The following is a 20,394-nucleotide window of genomic DNA, read 5'->3' as shown; positions in this document are numbered from 1 at the left end:
ACGTAATTATGTCCCTCTACAACATTAAAAACTAATAAAAACTAATAATTGCCTTTATATCATGTCAAGGCACATATACTTGCAAAATAATGTTAGTTAAAAATACAAGCAAAAAAAACAAATTATAAATATACTTGTTCAACATTACTACTATCAATTGGCATAAAGTCCTCTATTCATTAGGTATGAAATTTGACAATATTATAACTTTTTCTCGTCTTCTGACCATTTGTGTAATCCGTAAGGATTTTCTGAAGAAACATTAAATTAGAAAATGTCATTAACATATATACCCACAAAATAATGTGGACCCTAGTTCATAATTTTTTTATCTGAAAGAATACATGCATATATAACTTCTTTCACCTATGCTCTTCTCTTAAGTGCAAATCGAATAGATAGAGATCTTTAAACTATAAAATATTTGAAAACAATACAAACACTTGCATTAATAATGGCCAAAATAAAATATTGACCATGTAAATTTATTAATTTAATCTATAATACCCAATCAGATAACCACTTCTCTGGAAAAAAAACACTGTGAACATTGGTAACACCCAACATATTAATCTTCTCCATATGTGATTTGTTCTCTAAACTCTCATCTTTCAATGAAACACTATACAAATTTGTCTCTTCTTCTCTATTGTGTCAATATGCTCACTAATTTTTCAAATTGGTCATTAAATTTTTCAAATTGATCTTTTAATTCTTTAACTTGATCATTCATTATAGAAAAGTAATTTTTCAATATTTTGCATCAAATGAATGAGTGTCTTGAACTTGTGATCACTTTGATAAAGAGTTCATATATTTTCCTCATATAGAACTTTAGATTTTTCCTATATGCACATAAAGTAAATAAATAAATAAATCTTACATAATATATACCGACAAAAAAATCATCACTCCCTTTCAATCATTCATTCAAAAGAGATAAGAGCCGGTGAATCAGAAACAATTAATTAAGTAAGAAATAATAAGAAAAAAGTTTTTATGGAGCATTCATATCGATATTCATGGATCATACCTTTTGTGCCACTTCCCATTCTTATTTTACAAAAAAATTTAATCCATTAATCCATTGGATTTATTTCATTTTTTTTCTCTAAATTATTTGTATTGTGCCCACTATTATCATCCAGGAGACCTTCCATGGATTCGCCTATATAAGTCGTAGCTAAAGTTGTAAAAATAAGAGCTTGAATCCCACTTATAAATAATCCAAGGAACATGACGGGTACAGGAACGACTGAAGGTACTAAAGAAACAAGAACAACAACTACTAATTCATTAGCTAATATATTCCCGAAAAGACGAAAACTAAGTGATAAGGGTTTGAAATTAGTAGACGCGCCACTCTTAGGAAGTAGTGCTGGAGCATCTTGGTATGGCTATTAAAAATGAATCAAATCATATGGTTCTATTTCTCAATCTTTTTGACCTGCTACTACGGAACCAAGGTCGAAAACATTGAGAAAAATCAGTCATTCACAACCACTTATGAAGGATTCCTCGAAAAGTTAAGGGTTAGTAATCCATTTTAGAAATCGAATGGGTTCAATATTATACATACGTGAGGAAGGTAATCAAAAAAAAAGAAAGAAAATTTTTTCTTTACTTTTATCACTTAAAAGATCATCCTCTTTCAAATATACAACAAGATTCTGGAAATGCAATGAAGTTGGGCTTTCATGTGGATCCGAATGAATCATCTTTTCCACAGAGGTAAATCATTGCCTGCTAGGCAATAGGATAGCAAGTTACAAATTATGTTTCGGTAGGACATGTATTCGAACAACCCAAAATTTAGCTATTTCAACTACATTAAATAATCTTTCAAATTGGTCAAGACTCTCCAGTTTATGGCCGCTTCTTTATGGTACCAGTTGTTTTATTGAATTTGCTTAAATTTCAGTTAATTATAATGCATATACCACATTTTTTGTCTTCTCCAAATTCATATTGATATGACGCTTACACTTCATCATCTTAACTTGTTTTGAAGGCATTAAGTTTAGATCCATAATATACGTGAAAAAGATAAAATATAAGCATGCACACTTAACATAACACAAAGCACGAAATAGCCACCCGTACCGATACTCATATATGTAGTACCAGTACGTGTATTCAATACCAAAACAGTATACGAATATCATATTAATACGCATAGGGCACCGATATTGACTTGCCCACATATCGATACGAACGAATCAGTGTAACGGTACGAACGACGGGACAACAATCAGGAAATCAATATTGGGTTTACCAAATACGACTTAAATGTAAAAATTAGGGTTCGATTGTTCTAATTTGAGTTATAATTTAGTAAATATGATACTTAATTCGATTATTAGGGTTTTCTAATTACACTAATTAAGGACTTCAGGTTAGGGATCATTAGTAAAACTTGCTTTAGGTATTGGTTGCACTAGTGATGGTGGCGGCAAAGGCGACAGTGATAGCGACGACAGTGACGTCGACGACTATGATAGCAGTGACAGTGGCGATAGCTTAAAAGATATTAAAATAAAATAAGGTTTATAAATTTCCCAAATTTATATTTGAATTAATTTGATTAAAATAAATTTATAAAAAGTTATTTTTAGAATTATTGTATTTTAATTAAAATACACTTTAATTTTTTAACTAAATTATAATTATACTTTGAGTACTTTATGATTTAATTATTTAATTTTACAATGCTCATCGCTTACCGTGCTCATTAACGCTTGACGAGCGTTGTAGAATTTTTCTTACATTTAATGTTGATAATGGTGTTTGTTTATATATATATATTTGAGTTATTTGGTTAAGGTTTTTTTTAACTATATAATATTTTTTTGTTACTTAATAGTTAGTTTGGTTTGTTTAATAATTTTAAAGAAATAATTGGTTAATTTGATGACTCTATTTATTTTCTATAATTTGTTTTTTAAATTCTGATTTTTATATTTTATTATTATTTATTTAATAAAATTAATTTTTATTCACTATAAAAATAAAAACATTAATGGATTTTTCTGAATATTCCTCATAAATTAATATGATCATTTTCTGAGAGAACCCAATTTCTTAACATCTTGCATTGAATTTAAATAAAAATGATTTATTCACCTTGAAAAAAAATCATTGTGCATTACTATATAAAGATTTCATGAAAAGTACATGTGTTTTGAAGTTGATAAAGGTTCTTGCACGATACTCGGAGGAATGGTGCGGGTACCAGTTTAAAATCCAATGAGGAAAAGAAAAAGCATTGATTAAGTATGAATAAACATCAGAGGATTAGAAAAATCAAGACTGACAGAAAGAGATCAAGACTTCTCTCTAAGACAGAAAATCATAAAATAACATATTTGCATACACATTTTAAGCATACATAAGAACATCACATCTATAGCATTGCACAAATGTGTATAATTTTGCAGATTTTTGTCAAAATCAATTTCAACTTCACAATGAATGATATTAAACTCGAAGAACACTCGAGATTAAATTAAAACAACTTATCCGAGTTAGATTTCAACTTCACGACGAAGGATATCTGACTCAGAAGAATATTCAATCTTAACTCAACTTCACAATGAAGGAGTCACCCACGATTTCAACTTCACAATGAAGGATATCGTGCCCAAGACACTCGAAATTGACTCAACTTCACGACGAATGAGTCATCCACGATTTCAACTTCACGACGAATGATATCGTGCCCAAAATACTCTATATCAGCTCAACTTCACAAAGAATGATATTGAACTAGAAGAATATCCAAAATAAACTACAAAGTGGTTCAACTCGATAACGATGAGCCATATTCCAGTGCAGATTTCGAGCTTAATTTCAACTTTACGACGAATGATATTATGCTCAAGCCATCCAAAATCGACTCAACTTCACGACGATCTAAGGTCTTCAAGTCAAATTTTAACTTCACAATGAAAGATATTGGACTAGAATAAGACCATCTGTAATTCAACTTCATGCCGAATGATATCGTGCTCAAAGTCATTTAAGATCGACTCAACTCTACGACAAATGAGTCATCCGTAATTCAACTCAACAGCTATGAGCTATTTTCTAAACATAGTTTTCAAGTCGAATTTCAACTCCACAATGGAGGATTTTGGACTAGATGTCCAAACTCGACGACAGTATCGGGTAGATTCATAACTGAATCGAATTTCAAATCAACAACGGGGGATATCTGATAAAAGAATCGACTATAAAATTGAGTCGGTTTCAACTACACATTGAAAGATATCATATTCACGGGAGCAAATTCGCTTTTGGAATCCATTCATACCGAACGAAAATCTGTGTCCTTTTTATCTTTGCCCTATTTTTGTTACACGATAAATGGGCAAAGAGGGGTAGTTGTAGACACCTATTTTCATCCGGGACCCTTTTATGTTATATATTATATAGTATAGTATATAGTATATTATATAATATATAGTGTATTATTATATATAGTATATTATATATTATATAGTATATATCATATATATAGTATATATTATATTATTATTATAGTATTATATTATATATTATATATTATAATATATATATTTATTATATTATTATATATATTATAGTATTTATATTATTATTATATATATATTATATATATCGTAGTATTTATATTGTTATAGAGTATACTATTATAGTTGTTATATATTAGAATTATATTATATATTATATTATATTTATTACGTTATATTTATTAAAAAAATAGGTCCAATTAAAGAGAAGATCCAAAAACTCAAAATCCAAGTTCGGGTCCAACAGCGAAGCCTAACTGAGTATGCAATCCTGATCTAGAAAGCAAGCTCGGTGGGAGCCCAGTAAGACGAAGCCCATTTGTCTGATCCAACAGGGGATTAGGGTTTCGTACTTAAGCATCAACTAGGGATAGCAAAAAAACCCGAACACGACGGGGAAAACCGAAAACCGAATTTAACGGGTCGGGTTCGGGGATGATAAACGGGGACGAGGACGGGGATGGGGAAAACCCGTTTATGTTAAACGGGGACGGGGACGGGTTTGGTAATCCCCGCCCCGATTACCCGACCCGATTACCCGGCCCGATAAATATTAAAAATAATTATTTTTTATATATAATATTAATAACATATTTTAAATTAACCCTTAAATATTTTTTATTATTTTTTTCACCCCATACTGCCCTACTTTAAAACATCGTCTCCGCTTCAATTTCTAGAATTTACCTCAATTTTCGATGTCTCATAATATTCTTTTTTTCTTTTAATCGTGAAAATAGTGCTTACACTTCTTGTTTGCAATCACGTGTGAACCTTTAATATCTTTTAATAGACAAACATTGTCTAGTTAAATGGGAAAAGTCTGGTTGGTTTGGTGGTATTGTGCCACTTCCAAAGAACGTGTACTTGCTGTAGGGTCCTCGTCCAGTACACCATTACACACCTAAAGCCCACCACTAGCATTGGCAAGTTGGAACTTATGTCCAGCAGAATTTAAAATCAATACAACTTGCATATTGTCTTCATCTCTTTGACAGCAACCCTCATTTTCACCTCGCAATCCAATAATCTCATACAAGCTGTCTCCATTACACAAGCTTTAACGTTCCTCTGATAAAGCGAAACATGTGAATTAGCCATATTAAAATCAGCCTCGGGACCTATACCAACATCACGTTCTTCCCTAGCAAATGGAACAACAGCTGGTCTCTAGTATTAAATTCGAAAATTCTAAAAAATTTCGGTTAATTCAAAATTTAACCGAAATTTATTCGGTTTGGTTAATATTTTCGGAAAAAAATTGGTTCGATTAACGGTTAAAGAAAAAAAAATCGGTTAATTCGGTTAATGGTAGTTCGGTCGGTTCGGCCACCGAATTATCCGAATGAACAACCCTACCGATACCCGTTTAAATAAACGTTTATGCTAAACGGGGATACCCGTTTCCCCGCGGTTTTCTCCGATTACCCGATGGGGATCCCCGTTTTAAATCCCTGCGGTTTTTTAAACGGGGATGGGTACCGGTTTTTTAAACGGGGACGGGGGGCAATACCCGGCTCGAACTCAGCCCGTTGCCATCCCTAGCATCAACGCCACAACAGCTAGGGCCGTTGGATCTGGCTATTTTTTTGGGAAAGGTTAGAATAAAGCTACCAAGGGTGCTCGAGTAAGTTGGCTGTTCATTTGCTCACCAAAATCTGAAGTTACCAAGGCTACCATGGTTGTTGACGAAAGAGGGATTTGTTGATTCTTACGTGATTAAGAGATTGATGCTAAAATCCAAACTCTCGTACAAGAATGTGGTCTCACCATGCACTAAAATTCACAAATTGTCTCTCTGAAGCTCCACTCTATTTGTTGATAATGCAAATCTTATCTTCCTGCTACTGCTCTACTGATTGACAAAAATGGGGTGCCTCGGCTGAAGTCAGATCATATATCCATATTCGAAAGTTACACCCGAGTAGTTTTACTTCGATCGAACAATTTTACTTGTTTTTATAAGCATTCTGTCAACCCTTTTGACTCAATTTAATTGGGTTCAAGTTCCATGTCAATGCATCTGATCAAAGCCTGCAATTACGGGACTTTTGTCTGAATAAAAAAGAACAAAAGCAATGCTACCATTTCTTTCGTGATTCGTAGGTTTATCATCCAGAATACTCTATTTGATATTTTATAATCATCAAATTTGAGTATAAAGGTGTTTCACGCTTGGGATAACACCTCAAGAGAGGTTGAAGAAAAGGAGAAGCAATCCCACATCAGTGAAATATGTAGAAATTGTGCTATTTAAATATGTGATAAAGGAACAATATGCTTGCCGAGTGGGGTAATGCCTGCTTGTGACCCAAGTGGGGGCATTAAGGTGATTGGACTTTGGCACATTCCTCAGGGTCGGGTCCATGGCGACAATGCTCTGGCCTGTCTGTTCCAAGCAGGGAGTTGGGCTTCGGGTCATGAGCGAAGGCATGGGTCTCGATGCTCTTAGAGAGGAACGCACCGCGTGAGGCTGGTTTCACAGAGCAGCGAAAAGTTCCCTCTCCTTGCAGTGGAAAGATAACAGGCCGTCGTTACCTAGACCCAATGTGGCTCTGCGGGCCGATCCAATTGAACAATCACTTTTTTATTTCATAATTTTTTGTTGGACAAATTTATTTAATAAAAAAATATAAGACAACTTTGTTTTTTCACAAATTTTTCTCTTGAAGAACAATTTAAATTTATTCAAAAAATATATGAGATAATTTTATTTTTTGAATAAATTTAGGATGATTTTATTAATTTTTCTTTGTCTAGTTTTCTCTCCAACTCTCTAAAAGTAGTTTTTCTTTTAAAATGTTGTCTTAGACACTGATTTACGTCTTCGTCTCTTTTTTCTTTTCGTTTAATTTTTTATTTAGATCTAAATAAATATTCTCCTCATTTTTTGGAATAAATTTCGTTTATATATCCAAATAAAATTAGTATGTTGCTACAAAAAAAACAATCATCCCTACACTCTTAGTCAATATTCCAATATATACACAATCGAGCATTCACCCTATCCAACTTATTTATACATTTCCCCATAAATTTCAATCGAACAAAGGCTCGAATGCTTTGAAAAACAACATCCTTGCTCCTCCTAAGATCTCTAAAATATCGAAAGTTTCATTCTTCCCTAATAAAATAAATAAATGCATTCCACGCCACGTTCAAGATGAGAGTAAGAAGAGGTCTACCTCGAAAGGCACCACACACCCATTCCACCTCCCTCGTCCAATCATGCATCAATCCTCGCCCATTCCCAAATAAATTTTTTCTCATTTTTCTTTCTTTCTTTTCACATATTTTTGAAGCGTTTGCTTTTGTTTGCTTTTATGACACAATTGTTTCTTTTGTTTTATGTCATGGTTTTGTCTATCGTTGTGCTAATTTGGCCTTTTGTGCAACATTATCATGATGCAACTCTTGATAAGGAAAGATTGATGGTCTCGTATAATTAGATCGCCATTTTGCGACAATTAACGATGCATTTAGAATTGTTCACGGAACCATCTCTTAGATTGACTCTTTAAAGCTCCACACCTACATCAATATTGTATATTGTTTTGAATAGAGAAAATGTCATTATTAATAATTGTTAGGATTATTTTAGAAAACTTATTCAATAAAAAGGTTTTGGTTTTATTTTTCTTCACACCATTTGAGTTTCTATGTTGGGTTTGTGTTAACTTTATTGTACTTTAACTTTTGTTTAATAAAAATCTCTTATTGTTTAAAAATAAAATAATCATTTAGACCAGTCGATAATATTATAAGATTAGATGAATTTTTTTTTATCAAATTAAAATATTAAAACTAAATTACAAATTTAATCATAAAATCGTAATCTGGCCTCAATAAAAAATATTTTTTCTTTGATATAGGTTCTGAAATACTCATAAACCCCAAACTCATGTCTAATTAAATATCATATTAAAAAAACCTTATAAATTCAAACGTAATCTTTACTAATTTTAAGTAACTTTGATTTGTAAATCCCCAACCCCTTTGTGCTGTGATTTTCTTAAAATTTATCTCCCCCTTTCATGAAACATAAAGAAGGTGCTTAACGAACAAATAGCAAATCTTAATTTATGCAGTTATTTGAAGAAGAAAAAAGCTATATATTAATATTTACTAATGGTTGAATATTACAGGCAGAAAGGGTAATGTTTTTTAAAGGGAAGAAAAAGATAATGTTTTAAACAAGATGTGAATTGTTAAAAGCTGGCAACTGCTGAAATTCCCAATATCACATTTAGTTCTTAATATAAACATTGACAAATGAGTCTAAACCTTGATTGTTTTAAAGGTTTTTGTTGAAATTTGATTTTTAGATTCGTCGGCGGACGTTAGCAGATTATCAAAGTCCCAAGCACTGAATGCTCCCAAGCCTATGTACTTGCATTGCGTTTGATTCCATTAATGTTTTGGATAAAATACGGAAATAATCCTTCGAGTTTTTTTCTTTTTAAAACAATCTGAATATATGGAGCGCTTGCCAGCTTCGGGGTAGTTTCTTGTGAGGCAACCATTTGTGACAGTGTTTTAAAGGAACAAGGCAGGAGCTTGGTTTTGTTGATGAGAATGGGATTTTGTAGCCAATTTTGGTTGTCATGTCGTAATGTAATTGATCAGACACTTTTTATAAAAACAAATCTGATTCAGTTCACCTAACATCTGCTTCCCGTAAGAATCTAAAACTACATCTCATATGTGAAGATCCTTCAAATTAAATTTCTTCTCATTGATCACTGCTAAATAAATATTTACTGCTTTTTTTTTCTCTCTCTCTCTCTTTTCTTCTTCTTATAACGATAATAGTTACTTCTAATAGATGTCTTTGTTTTTTGAGATTTCTATCCAATCACATTCTTTTCTTGTAAATAATTTTACTGTTAAATTTTGTGGAATAATTCCTACAAAAAAGAGGGGAATAAAAAGTTTAGTCCAAATGGATACTGAACCCAAATAAAAAAACTGCTCAATTTAACCCTAAATATTTTTTTACTTAAAAGTACATTATAACACTCAAATTTACCATCGTAAAAAAGTAATTTGATATTTTAAAAAAGTTTCATCTTGTCGTACATATTAATTCCTATTGCATATTGAAAGATCTATTCTGAGAACAATTTTCTCAATTTAAACATACTTAATAAACAATTTTGATGAAAAATGTAGATGATGTCAATGATTATATCAAAGAGAAAATAATTTTAGTATCGAAAAAAAAAATCTCAAAATTTGAAGAAGAAAAAGTAGAGACGGACTAACTATTTTATCCTTATAGAAATGGTAAAGAAATATGATAATATTTAAACGATTAACATAATAAATAAAAATAGGAATTTATAAATCTACGTGAGAGGAATGGAGGAGGATGGAATGGCTGTAACGTTGTGCACTGCACTTGGAATTTGTAAAAATTTTGGAGGAGATAGTAAATATGCAACAAAGGAATTTGTTCAATGTTTGTAACTAAACGTGGGGACGACTCCAAAATGGACTGATTTTTCCAGATTCGACTCCAAAATAATTCCAACAGCCGGCTTTTTCATACCCAAAATTCAGATTCGAGATTTTGAAATTACGAAGGCATAATTATTGAATCGAAATAAATATTATTTTCCATGTCTAACCCAATATTGTCCACAAAGAGAAGATCAATTTTTTGGATTAGAGTCTAAAGAAAATAACAAAAGATATATTTTATTAATTTAAAGATTCAAATGATTTCATCTATATTTGTCCAAATTGAAACAAGACAAATATTATGATATGACCCCAACAGAATGTTAAAGGGGAAAAAAAAGGATTGATAGGGTAATATGAAGGGGATAAGAAAAGAACAAGACTCGCAGAATATTACACAAAGCCGCGCCTAAATCCTAAAACAAAACTGTATTATTTCCATTTATTGTTATTTTTTCCCCTATAACTGGGTTTTCTCAGAATGATCAAATGAGGCCGTTTTGAAGGCTTGGTCCGATGACGATGAATTGGGATAACATATTTCTCTCAGCTCATTATACCTACGGATGTCAAAATTATGAGCCTTGATGAGCTTCTTTTGCTTTGCGTTCAACCTGCTCTGGTAGAACAAATGAAGGCTCTTTGGATGTCCTGAGGAAAAATGCATAGCCAGTCATGAAATACATGGACGTCACATAGAAACATATGGGTTCCATCACATCCCATGTTAGCTCCCAAAAGGTTAGCCTCATGAACCCTGCCGTTTGAACAACCAAGTACGCTAATCCCAACCACAGTTCTCGACGGACCAAGGAATCCGCTTTTTCATCGATTACCGCCTTCTTCTTCTCCAACTCTACTAGTTCGTTTCTTCTAGGGTTATTTGGACTGGGTACTCGTAAAGGAATTAGACCTCCCAGTGCTTTTGCAACCTGTAATGGGGGGGGGGAACGATTCTGGGTAAAACATAGCTCAATATACAATCTGGGATTCTTTTCTTCAAAATAATGATCCCGAAAAAAACCAAGAAACTAAATTTAAAAATTGAAGGAGGAAAGACTACGGTGGTTTGGGCAAGTCCTTAGGCGACAACTGTTGGATGCGGTCAAGAGGTAGAGTCGATTACAGCCGACGATGCCAGAAGGAGAAGACGACCAAGGAGGAAGTGGGTAGTCTGCTTGAGATTTGATTTGAAGGATTTAGTCCTTACCAAAGATATAACCTTTGATAGGAAAGTATGGAGACTTAAGACTATGGTAGCCGAGTAGTGTGGGTCACAGTCATAGGGTGTAGCATCTCTGTTTTCTTTTTAATTCCTTTGTAGTAATTTTCATGACTTCTACTTTTTATACGTTTCTGTCATTGGAATTTATGAAGGCTTAGAACTAGGGTAGCAGAGTAGTGTTGCCTTAGTTTATGTTTTAACCAATTTAACTATATTCCTTGTCATAGCTTGTTATCGTTGACTTCTGTGTATCATTCTCTTCATGTTTCCTCCTTTTAAATTTAGTCGGGTCTTACGTTTCTGTCTATATGCAGAGATTTTTACGCAGAGATTTATTTGCAGGGGTTACTTCACATACATACGTGCATATGAAGACTGTTCAATTATGTATTTATTTATTTATTTATTTATTTATTTATTTATTTATACATATATTATATTTTATCTTTATTTTTAATTTTCTGTTGCTCTAAATCTGACGTTGGGGGCAGTCTACTATCCTACCTCCCCTTATCCCATTGCATATGGAAATAAGGTTTTGTTGTTTAAATTTAAAAATTAAATCAAATAGAAATGTGATTTAAGGTTTTTTTAAAGGGGGCAAACAAAATTGTTAAAAACCAAGAAAGATGAAAACATTTGAGTATAAGAAATAAAAAGCTAAAAAAGAAAAAGTTGATGTCAAGTTCCTATCCTTATCAAGGCCGTTCAAGCCAGCTTTCCAGCTCAATAATTGTTACACAAATTGTGCTCCAATTTCTTTCCAGATTCGTCTAAAATTAAGCTAAATAAATCAATTTTAACTGTTCTTCTGCATTTGCTACCCTACCCACAAATCAAAAAGTTGAAAAGGAAAATAAAAAGAAAACCCCATCGCCCGCCTAACCAACCAGGTGTCTCACTTTCCCACCGTCATCTTCTCCCATGAATTATCAGTAAAATTTACTGTTTTAAAGAAACAAATGGGGTGGGGGTAAAGGCAACGGTGTTAGGAAAACCCCAAATCCATAGCTTTACCCCTTAAACCCCACGATAACTGACAATGTACGATAAGAACTGACAATGTAGTGATCTTTGTAATCACAGTGTAGAAACACCGTAGGGCTTTCTAATTTGGGATCCTTCGGTTCTCAGAAACCATCTCAAACCTGGAAACCTTTTACACGGTTTTTAGATCGATGCGTAAAAAATCCTGTCGAAAAAAGAGAAAGCAAAAATACCCACAAAAAAACCATATCAGTTCTCGGTAACTTTCATTCTAAAAAAATAAGGATTAATATAAAAATAAATGCTTAAATAATACTTTAAATTTATTTTAAATATTTTAAAAATTTTCCTTTAAAATAAATACAAAACATTTTATCTATTATACTTTTAGATATTTAGACTATAATAATATTCAAAAAATATATTAAATGACCTCTATTATTTTAAAATTATATTATATTTATATTTTTTTATTTTTTTTGAAAATATTAGTATTTTTAAAAAGACCTATATTTCTTTAAATTATAAAAAAACTCAAAATCTTAAAATTTTTAATTTTAACTCTCGTCGGTCATCTCTCATCATCACTTTTATCATCCAATAATCACCCACATATCACCGTCTGCCCACTAATCGACACTGCCCTTATCATATCCTTAAATTTATAAATCCTTAAACCCTAAATTCATAAATGTTTCAACAAATTAATGGTGGTGGGGTTCGATAACTTAGGTGACGTTTGGTTCGTTGGGAATTAAGAAGAATTGAAATCCAATTTCACCACTTTCCCATGTTTGATTCAAGTTTTCAAATGAGGAATTGGAATTCAATTCCATTAAGGGAGAAAGTAAATTTCATTTATAACATGATCGAATTGAAATCCTTTGGAGGAAATGTGAAATTTGACCAAACTACCCTCATCAATCTTTTTATATTCGGGTCAGATTTTGTTTAAAATTTTGGGATCGGGTCGGGTCGGGGTTTTTTAATTTTGATATTTGGGTCGGGTTTGGGTTTAGGGTGAAAAATACATAATTTTACCTTATATATTTAGGAATAATTACAATAATACCCCTCTCTATATAATTTTTTTCAATTAAGTCACTGTTTTTATTGAATAAAAATAAATTTTTTATTATTTCAGGTCGGGTTTCTAATTCATATATTCGGGTCGGGTCTCGGGTGGAGGTTCCCTTGTTCTCGGGTCGGGTGGACCAAAAACCCGACCCAACCTGACCCATGATCATCCCTAATTAGGATAATTTTAACTTATGATATTTATTAGTATGATTTTTATAATTTATTGAAATAAATAATCAATCAATAAAATAAAATTTTAATATTTTAAAAAATTTTATAATATATTGCTACATATAAGTTATAAAACAAATTAAAATTAAGCAAAAAAACAAGAAAGACAATTCTGTCATTTTACATTACTGAAATCAAACTCATCTGACGTGTATACGAATCAAACAGAATATGGAATTGGATTCCAATTCAATTTCCTGTCAACCAAACAGGTTTCAGATTCAGATTTTAATTCCTTCACAGATTCTAATTTTCTCATAAATATTCTAACGAACCAAACGCCACCTTAAGATTTTCTTCAACGCCATCGCTAAAACTAAATAAAATAGAAAAATAGTTTGCTTTTCTAAAAAATAATAATAATTTTATTTTTTAAAATTATAAAAGATACAAATACAATACATGTCACCTAATAATTTTTTAACAGCTATTACAATTCAATTAACTAAAAATATATATTAGAATAAATGATAGACACTTGTTTTTAACAAAAAAAAATTAAACAAAAAATATTTAGATACTTATTTTTTATATTAAACTAAAAAATCAAATATAAATTCGTATAGAACATATCTTTATTTTTTCCCGAATACCATATGCATAATCTGTAAGCCAAAACAAGCGTAGAATCTCATCTGCAAACAAATGAAACTTTCAAGGGATAATTATTAGGGGAAAATTTATCCACCTGATCAGGACGTAACACGACGACGTTTCCTAGAACGATAACGGACCCAGATTCGTCTAACAATTTAGCAAACTGCAGTCCCCGTTCCGGATCCGAACAGCTCTCTCCGCAGATCTGAATAAAGTCCAAATAAGAAATCCAGGTTCTGCCAGTCTCCCTCAGCCTCGTTTGCACCACTTCCAGCTGCGCCACCCTTAACAACTTCTTAGCTTCCTGAATCGACAGAGAAACCACCTCTGGCACCGCCAGTTTCACGGTTATGTGCGGACCCAACCCATCCAAACGGATACGGTCCTTCGACATATCAATCTCCTTCAACCTCTCCTTCAAATTCTTCCCCATCGGTAACGTCGTCATTGCCGGTGAAATCCTGGATACTTTATGAAGAAACCGCCTGAACACGCCATTGCCGTTACTGTCACCTTTACAATCACGTGGATCCGGGGCCATGTCGGTCGTAGTTTTTCCGGCATTCTGCGAGATTCTGTTTTGAACCGTTGATGAGGAAATCCGGCAATTCGTAACAGCTTGTGAAGAAATTTTAGATATATTGAAAAGCTTCTCCACCAAGGTTTTCTTCAACGCCATCGCTAAAACTAAAGAAAATAGAAAACGCAAATAACAAATAAAAAGAAATTCCGAGTTTTTTGGGAGAGTGAAAATATTTGAATGCTTTGCTTGTTGGTGATGGCAGATCAATGGAGGAGGGTTATCCCCTTTTATAGTGTCCAATAATGGAGGAAAATGAAATAGGATTAGAAGATTAAAATTTAAAAAAAAAAAAGAACTTCAAAACAACGCGATAATTTGAGAGAGTTTAGAAACGGCACTTGTTTGGTTTTCTTTTTCGTTTTGCCCCACAACCTTACGGACTTATATCGTTGTTGCACTAAATTGAAAACAAATTTTGAATTTCTCGTGGGGGATCGGATACGATAAATTGGAGGATGTGGTTTCACGGGAGAAAATATCGAAGAAGCCTAATTCGACCAGTCACTCATTACACGTGGATGGCTAAGATTGAACTACCACACACCGTCCGAACCGTCTGATCATATAATAATTTATAGGGTAAAGTATAGTAATGGTCACTGAACATTTCTGAAGCATGCATTTAGGTCCTCCAACTTTTAAAACTTGCAATACAGTCCCTCAACATTTATTCTGTTTGCAATATGGTCCCCCAACTTAAACCACCGTTAGAAATTAGGGTAAATTATATAAAAGGTTATTGAAATTTTCAGACACTTGAATTTAGGTCCCCCAACTTTTAAAACTTGCAAAATAGCCCTCAATTTCATTCTAAACCCCAATTTCCAAAGTAATTCAATTTCATTCTAAACCCTAAATTCCAAAATAATTCAATTAAATTCAATTATGTCAGATTTATTATTATTTAATTTCATCTTATTTCATGTGATACGTATTTTTTATATAATAGTATAATTCTTATCTGTTGAAGAAATTTTTTAATTAAAAAAGTAGTTAGGATATAGAAGAGGTTGAAAATAATTCGAATTTTAAATTTATAAAATGTTATTTTGACGTATAAATAAAAGTGTAAACTACTAGGTTGACAACTTAACTATCTAGCCCTTTTTACTTTTGTCATCGATCTTTTAAATTTATCAATCATACAACATAATTATTTAACTGTTTCAACTAAGCCACTAGTCGTTACCAATTGATACAAATGATGAAGTGACAGTTAAAAGGAATTGACATTATTATACATTCAGTCTTTATTATTTATATAATCAATTTGGTCCTAAATTAAATAGAATTTAATAAATTAATCATTTAATTAGGATCTGACATGTGTTAGCACATGATCATGACACGTGTCATTGGTGACACATGTCACCACCTAATTATTTATATATGCTATCAATTTGGTCCTAAATTAAATAAAATTTAATAAATTAATCATTTAACCAGGATCTGACATGTGTTAACACATGATCATGATATATGTTATTGGTGACACATGTCACCACCTAATTAGAAGAAAATTAAGTTACAAAGAAGTAAAATTTGGGTCATGGGCAAACTCAAACCTGAGTCACGCAAATGAAAGATACAGGGTGGAGCCACTAAGCTAACACCATCGTTTGTGTTAAGAGATATACAATAATACATATACTAATAGTATGACCAATGCCAAAAAAAAAGAATATAATGGAAAATGAAAATAATGAGATTTAAACTTCGGCAAAAAATTTGAAAGCAATAAATGATGGGAAAATATTATATTTTTTACAATAAAAATATATATTTGATAAATTGTTTGATAGATTTAATATATTTTTTAAATATTAGTTGATACAATATTTTAAAGAATAAATTTAAGATTTATATTTTTAAACTAAATTTAATAATTATATTTTTCATATTTATAATTCATGATTATATATATAATCTTAAGTTGAGTATTTCTAATATAATTAATAATTTTAATTTCTTATTAAAAATAAAATATTCAAAAATATAAATGATTCATACATTAATATATGAATATATTTTTTATTTATACATCTAAATATAAATATACATTTATATAAATATATTTTTATTCGTATATTGAAATATTTTGATTAAAATATAAACATATTTTAAATACTAGTTTATACAAGAAAAATAAAATATATCAAAAATATAAATGATTCATACATTTAAATATAAATTGAATCATTTATATTTTCTATACATCTATATTTAATAAGAAAATAAAATTATTGGGGGACTGTTTTGCAAGTTTTAAAAGTTGGGGACCTAAATTCAAGTGCCTGAAAAGTTCAATGACCGTTTATATAATTTACCCTAATTTTCTAACAGTGATTTAAGTTTGGGGGACCATATTGCAAACGGAATAAATGTTGGGGGACTGTATTACAAGTTTTAAAAGTTAGAGGACTTAAATGCAAGCTTTAGAAATGTTCAGTGACCATTATTATACTTTACCCTAATTTATAATTCGCGTCTCCTTGGATATGACCTGCTTAACTTAAGCGTAGTAATCACAGTTTTTATATAAAAATAATAATTAAATATCAGGGATAATTTAAAATATGATGAAAAATTAAAAAAGTGTTATTGTGCTTAATAATCTATGTTTATTTTAAATAATTAATACCTAAAGCATAAATTACGTGTAATTCAACTCAATAAAAAATTGACGATTATTGATTAATGAAATTTTCTTCAAATTAGCACGTTACATGTGGAATTTTTGTATTATTTTGACAATAAAATTTGAATGGATTTTTCAAAAAATAATTACATAATAAATATTGTGAGAGAGAGTTTCTTTATGTGTTTATGAGATGAGATACGTTCACGCAAACTTGTCGCCACATATGTTCTTGCTTTGCATAGTTCATAAATGTTTTACAAATACCTCTTCAAAGTTGTTTGGCAATCGCCATATTCCTCAACTAATTTCTTCTTTCTTTCCGGTTAGAAAATTTCCGTTTTTGAGTTAATTCAGATACTGCCATCTGGAAAATGCATCAACAAGAATATTAACATTTTTTAAGTCAATAATATTAGCATTTAAAAACCTTTTCCTTAAATATTGGGTAAACTATTTATTTGTATCTTATTTTTAAAGATTGGGAATTTTAAATTTGATTAAAATTCATTTGATTTGAAATTTTTGGGAGGAATATCTGTTTGAAGGATGAAGAATCAATAAAGATAGTAAATAAAAGAGAAGAAAGAGAACAGTTAGAAAGAAGAATAAGGATGAGCCATTTAGGCTTTGATCTAAAGAGAATAATTTTTAAGATTAAAATTATTATTGTATTATATCATATCATATTATTATTTCTATTAATGTTTTAATTGTTGATGATTAAAATAAAAAAAAATATAATGTTAAGTACGTTATTATTAAAAAGAATAATTGAGATTAAAAGAAAAAAACAGAAACACAATAATAAATGGGGCATTAAATAATTGGTTTACCCTAAATATTTTTATAGTTATTTTTTTATAATTTTTTTAAAATTGCATACTTAAATAGGAGAATTCCTTATAATTGAAAAATAAATTAGTTGGCAACCCAGTTAAAAAAAAATTGTTTCGTCCCCTTAAAGTAACAGATGTAAAATAGGTAAAGTACACGAATGGTCCCATGACAATATGATACTACTTTGTTGAGTCTATCGACTATTAAAAGTTATAAAATAATCTCTCAATTATAGAGAGTTATTTTTGTTGAGTCCCTCAACTATTAAAAGATACAAAATGGCCACTTGACTATAAGGAGTTACTTTGTTGAGTCCCTCGACTATTAAAATTTATAAAATAATCACATGACTATTTATTATGTTTCAAACTCATCTTTTTCATTAAAAATTTAACAGTAGTCTAAGTTGAAAATTAATCTATTGACTGAGATATGAAAAAAAAATTGATCTTATAATCTCACATGACTATCATATCTCAATCAACATGTTAACATCAAGCTCGGACGACCATTAATTTTTTAACGGAAAATGACAAGTTTGTAACATAATAAATAGTCGAGTGGTCATTTTATAACTTTTAATAGTCGAATGACTCAATAAAGTAATAACCTATAGTCGGAGGACCATATGAGTATTTTACCCATGTAAAATTAATTTTAAACTTTTCCTTTATAATATTCTAAACATTTAATTACTTTTTGTGTGTATCACTAGTGTTTTTATCTATTCCTCTTAATAATTTAAGTCAGGATTAATCTTATAAAGTTGTGGAAGAATATAAATACGATAAAATTCTTTCATAAAATATTTAATAGTATTATATATTTAAAACCTTGATTAAATATTTGATAATTTTAATTTCCCAAAAAAGTATTTGATAATTTTATTATTCAAAAAAATATTTGATAATTCTATATAAGTAGTGCGGCAAACAAACTAAAATAGTTTTCTCTTTATCATATAGATTATTATTTTAAGTTAAGAAAAAATCTAAGTAAACATTAATCTTATCCAATTACAATGCATGTAAATCTTTTCTTTCTAATAAAGAGAAATATGACTCAAAACTCGAGAGGTTTAAACATTAACAGATTCAAAAGTTTAAGTACATTATGTTATTAAACTCCTTTTTACTTGATTACTCATAATTTTTCATCAATTAAAATTACTTTTAAGTTAACAGAGATAAAGTCAGAATCAGGGATAAAATATTATTAATAATATAAAATACAGCGCAAAATTAATTAATAATAAAAGACGGGGAAATCGAATGACGGTATAGCCTCATTGACCATGATGGACATACGACGGTTATGTAAAAAAATGATTTTCTAAAGAACTGAATTCGATATTAGTAATTGAGCAAACACCTTCAATTTTGATTTCGATTGTTTCTATGGCTTTAACTACCATCCTTGGCATGAATATATTGTAGAACTTGTCGGGGACGTGGATGTCCCATCGATTATTGCGGTGGTTAGATCTAGACAGTGGCTATTGATTTTCTATCATAAAGTAGTAGTACGTACACAATCTCTAAAGCTTGAAATGATGAATTCTCTTTTCAAAGCAAGGATGAAAGCTCTATTGGATTTCTACACAAGTTTAGACAGGGGAAGCCAATTTTATCAGGGGAAAAAAATTTCAGGACAATAAACAATTAACACAAGTCAAGAATTGCAAGGATGCATGCTGGTGCAAGCAAAAAGTGAAGACAATCAATTCAGGGATAGAATAAAGACTACTCATGCAATCATTCCTATCATAGATCAAGAAAACATACATCAACATAAACATATGCATCACATGAATTTGCACAATTACATCATACATTCATCATCATGCAATAAAAAACTTTGTTTTCTTTCTCATAAAGTGGTCTTTATAATTACTTTTGAGAAAATAATTTCATATTTCTCAAGTTTGTTCGTCCAAAAACATCAATTTAGTCTTTCTTAATATTTTTTTCCCTGAAATCCTTATTTCATTTTGTTTCTCAAGGACCATTTTCTCCTCTCACGAGGACATCATCTAATTTTCTTTTCTCAATATCATTTTCTCCTCTCATGAGGACAAATTCAAAAGGTTATTTTTATCAAAATAAAGATCAAATCAAATACCTGAAATGAACTTCATGTTGACATCCATAAAAACATCCGAGATAGTCATTCATAAGTGCATCATTTTTCAAAGATCTTT

General features: G+C 30.7%; 1 pseudogene; it reads right to left on the bottom strand.

The window, feature by feature from the left end:
* The window catches only part of LOC120141792, a 34,178-nt pseudogene extending 19,115 nt beyond the window's left edge, over positions 1-15,063 (bottom strand).
* Between the last annotated feature and the right edge of the window lie 5,331 nt (positions 15,064-20,394).

Source organism: Hibiscus syriacus, unplaced genomic scaffold (assembly GCF_006381635.1).
Source record: "Hibiscus syriacus cultivar Baekdansim isolate YM2019G1 unplaced genomic scaffold, ASM638163v2 tig00110813_pilon, whole genome shotgun sequence".
In the NCBI taxonomy this organism is placed as follows: domain Eukaryota; kingdom Viridiplantae; phylum Streptophyta; class Magnoliopsida; order Malvales; family Malvaceae; genus Hibiscus; species Hibiscus syriacus.
The sequence above is the reverse complement of the archived record's forward strand: the minus strand, read 5'-3'. Positions and strand labels throughout refer to the sequence as shown.